The sequence below is a fragment of the Microtus ochrogaster genome, chromosome 8 (genome assembly GCF_000317375.1).
Source record: "Microtus ochrogaster isolate Prairie Vole_2 chromosome 8, MicOch1.0, whole genome shotgun sequence".
NCBI lineage: Eukaryota > Metazoa > Chordata > Mammalia > Rodentia > Cricetidae > Microtus > Microtus ochrogaster.
This window is the reverse complement of record NC_022015.1, coordinates 63,141,600-63,146,430: the sequence shown is the minus strand read 5'-3', so window position 1 is coordinate 63,146,430 and position 4,831 is coordinate 63,141,600.

Here is a 4,831-nt window from a genome sequence, read left to right as displayed (position 1 = left end):
GAGACAGGGTTTCTCTGTGGTTTTGGAGCCTGTCCTGGAACTAGCTCTTGTAGACCAGGCTGGTCTCGAACTCACAAAGATCCTCCTGCCTCTGCCTCCCAAGTGCTGGGATTAAAGGCCTGCACCACCACCGCCTGGCACAATTGCTCTTTTAAATTTACATTATTACACTATTAAAAGTCATATTTGTGGGGCTACAGGGATAGCTACAGGAATAGAATTTAGACTCTTAGCTTGTAAGAGACTCTGAGTTCCCCATCACCCACCCCCCAAATTCTTTAACCATATCTACAAAGTACTCCTTGTTTCTGTAGCAGCTCGTCTAGATGTACGGAAGCAGTTGCTATTGCTGGTTCACTACTCACTACACCTCCTAAGCCAACTCGGTTTCTGTGTTCAGATGGCTGTTGCATGGCTGATGGGCACAGACTTGTGCCTTTTAACACAACCGAGGCCATCTGCTTCCCCTATGTCTTATTAAAAGTAATTTTGTGATGTGATGTGCTCTTTGGCTTCCCTGCATTTTTCTAACGTTTCCTGTGGAGCTAGGAAGGCAATGTTCTGAGTTGACTTTGCAGGGCTGAAGGTTTGCTTGGTGGGTAGTTACTTTCTCAAGATTATCTAGAGTTCATCTCAGGTGAGCGTATTTCCTTCAAGCACAGAAGCGGCAGAAGACAGCCTCACTAGCTCAGCCTGCCCTGTTGTAGCTGCCATCCCCAGAGATAGCAGAAATAAACATTTTGCATTATTGAAGCTCCCTTCAGGCACACTAAAAACTTGAAGGTCAACTTGCAAAGAAATGTTAAGATCTCTTTCCTTGCAAATAGAACATTCTGCTGAACAACAGAGGTAGTGTTTCTTTACAGCTCTTTGAGGTTATAGGAAAATAGTGGGCATATCTTGAATCATGCAGTTCTTTCTCATCTGGGGGAGGTCCCCCCAATTTTCTTCAACAGTAAAAACAAAGATCTGTGACAAACCCTCAGCTTTCTAACAGTTAGAGAACATGTTTTCTAAAGATCTCGCGACAGGAGCTGAGATGGACCCATTGTCTGTTCACCTCCATTTTATGAAAGGGCAGCTAACCTCAGCAAGTATTTATAATTGCCTAGTAGGAGCCAGCTCTGTGTTTAGTTTCCAAACTTGGCAACCCGGAACCCTTATGATTATTGTAATGGTCTGTCCTGTCCCTTTAAGAGACAGGCCCCACACACTTCCTCCCCCATCCACTGAGGCAAGCAGATCTTACACTTCCAGCCTGAGCCCCTTCTTTTCCATCTGTCTCTCTGCTGAAGAGGCAGCTTCTGCCTCTCTCCCTTCTCCCCACTTCTTCCCTTCCCTCCCTCTCTCACTGTTGCTTCTTCTTTCTTTCTTTGCTCTTCTCCCTTCTCCCCTTCACCCCCTTTCCTTTTCCCTTCCATAACCCACTAAATAAATACCCACTTTCTCTGCATGGCGTGCCTAATAGGTCTCTGTCTCTCACGTACCACATGGCTCCCTGCCTGGGACCGGCTTGCCTTCGTGGTCTGCTGTGGTTTCTTGTGCCTGCTTCCCACCACCACCCCTTGGGGACCTGCAACATTTTACCATATCATTTATCTCAAGAGTTATCTTTATATTTTTCTCAGAATGGAATCATCAAATTAATTTTAAAAAATCATTACATATTTCAAAAACTAAGTCGTGTTCTCCATGCATAAAAGAGAGGGTCGATGTTTTTAAATCTTCAGACTCTGGGGTGTCAATGTCCCCAGATGATTGAGAGTCACATATTTCCTTAGATATGTTACTAGCTGATCTTTACGAAGTTCCAATGCACAGCATGTATATCCCAAAACCATGGCACTTTGAAAAGACCGGAATCAGACTAGGGTAAGACTTAAAAAAATAAGCACATCAGGGGTTTGGAGAGATTGTTCAACAGTTAAGAGCACTGGCTTGCTCTTCCAGAGGACTCCAGTCCAAATCCTGGTACCCACGTGGCAGTTTACAACCACCTGTTACTCCTCTTTCTGGGAATTGGATGCTTTCTTCTGGTCTTAGGCACAAGGAACACAGTAGTGCACAAGTGTTCCTGCAGGCAAAATACCCAGACACAACAAAACAAAACAAAACAAAACAAAAAACCAACTAACCAACTAACAAACGAAAACAAAGTCAAACAAACCCAATTGTCCTTAGCATTTACTAGGTAATTGCTAAAAATTTCCCTTTAGGGTCATTTGCTTTATGACCCTAGAATTCATTTCCAGAATAAAGGGAAGAACATGCCCCCCATGATGAGGTCGTAAAGATGTCTGATGTAGTGGAACAAAGAGGGACTCCAAAGGGTAACGTGGCAGTGGAAAAGGAGTCTGGAAAGGAAGGAAAAGTTCCTGTAATAGCTCTGGAAAAATTGGGGGGGGGGGTAAAAAAAGAAGCAGCTCTTATGGAAAGGAAGATGCTTTAAAAAGTGACCTCAGGGCTGGAAAGATGGCTCAGAGATTAAGAACATTGCCTGCGCTTCCAAAGGTCCTGAGTTCAATTTCCAGCAACCTCATGGTGGCTCACAACCATCTGTAGTGAGGTCTGGTGCCCTCTTCTGGCCTTCAGGTATACACGAAGACAGAATATTGTATACAAATAATAAATGTTTTTTTTTTTAAAAAGTGACCTCACAAACTTGGAAAAAAGGTGGTGAAACAGAGCTGAGCAGTGAATGATGAGTGAATATCCTTCAGTTCCAAATCTCAGCCAGCAGGCTGCAAGCACAAAGGCAGTGTCAGATGAGCCATGGTGAGATGAGCAGAGGCCTAGAGCCCCTGCAAAATCAGGCCATTACTAAATAGGGCTGCCCTAGGCCCAGCAGCCAGTTACCAGCATGGAGCCACCATGGCTGAGGCCTGTGCTGCTTGCTCTGTTGGGAGACAGGGAGTGTGGCAAGCAACCACACTGCCTACAAGCTATAAGCACAAAAGTCCAGCCAGGGGAAGCTCAGGGCAGCAGTCACCAAGGGCGGGAGGTGTGTGACAGCCAGAAGCTGGCCCAGAACCTGGCCCTGGATGCCATACCTGGTCGTACCATCACCCTAACTCTCAGCAACAGCAGGATATATGAGATGAATCTCAGCAGTGGTCCAGCATGTATGGTGCTTCAGAAGCCAGAGGCCTTGAACCGGAACAACGACTCTTTGAAATGAATATTTACGTGTAAAGATGTTTGGGCAAAAAATATACTATGTCACATATTGCCTGTCACTATGATGGACTAACAAGTATCGGTGGGAAAATGAATGAACAGAGTGGTACATGCATGGTGGAGATGGGCAGAACTAGAGACTAGAAAGTGCCGACAGGGAGGAACTAAGGCTACAGGGGATGGTGGAACATGTTCTTGCTGAGTAGGGCCCTGCAGGGTAGTGTGTAGTAGCCTGGACCTAACGCAGACTCAGCCCCCCCCCCCCCTTCTGCCACATACATTGCCCAGCCTCACGACACTCCTGGTTCTGAACAACAACAGGATGTTCCAGATGAAGAAGAACAGTTCATTTTCTGGAATGGACCTACTAGAAAGACTCCAATGGTTTGTGCTGCCCCTGCAGATCACTTTGGTATTTGTGATCTTCTTCCTCAGGCCATGGTGAAGGCCGAGGTTCATGTGGATGTCCCTGGTGTTATAGCACTCTGTGACCAGAAGGCAGCGGATGTTAGAGGTCTGTGCCTGAAGTCATGCTAATGTCCTCCGGCAGTGCTGCTGCCACCAGGGGCCATACTAACGTGAGTGACCTTTGTATCCACCTGGGGCCATGTTGATGTCTGTGAGTCATGCTGCCATTGAGAGCAATGCCTGGGTCTGTGTTATTACTGCAGTTGTGACTGTGTTGGAGTGCGTGAACCGTGTTACCATGGTGTTAACTGCCTGAAACCAAGTTGATGTCATGGGACATGCTGTCACTGGGAGCCGTGTTGATGTGAGTAGTCTAGGCTACTACCTGAGGCCATGTTGATACCCGTGATCTGTACTGCCACCAGGCACCATGCTGAGGTCTGTGGCACATGCTGGTGCCAGAGACCATGTGGCTGTCCATGGCACATGCTGTCTCTAAAAACCATGTTGAAGTCTATGGTCTGTGCTTCCACTTTCTATAAAGGGCAAGGAAACTACTGTTGATGTGGTGTGGATGACTGCAGACTCACAGTTGAGAAAGTGTGACGTAGAAGGTGTCTGTGACAACCCCTACACCACCTCATCCCCCAAAAGAAAAGTAATAGCCTAGATAGAAATCCTTCAAAGAGAAGTCTGAAAAATTGTGATGAGATGTTGAAGGGCAGCTCTCTGCTCTCCACAGTTGCTGGCTTCTGGCAGAGGTGTGGTGTAGTGATATTTCATTTGTATTTTAATAAATAAAGCTTACCTGAAGACCAGAATTCAAAACAGTGAACTAGTCAGCCATATAGGCTAGGCAGTGGTGGCACACACTTTTAATCCCAATTAGTTAGCCAGAGAGGCCGGGCGGTGGTGGTGCACACCTTTAATCTCAGCACTAGACAGGAATATAAGGCAGGATGAGACAGGAACTCGCTCTTTTCATAGAGGTAAGAGATCTAGTGGTTGGTTACTTTGCTTTTCTAATCTTCAGATTGAATCCCAAAATCTGCCTCTGTCTCTGGGTTTTAATTATTTGTGCAACAGGTGGGGAAGGACTCCAATTTTTTTAAGGACTGATCACCAGGAGTTCGACCCGGCTCCAGTAATCAACCTTCCTTCCTTTCCTTTCCTTTCCTTTCCTTTCCTTTCCTTTCCTTTCCTTTCCTTTCCTTTCCTTTCCTTTCCTTTCCTTTCCTTTCCTTTC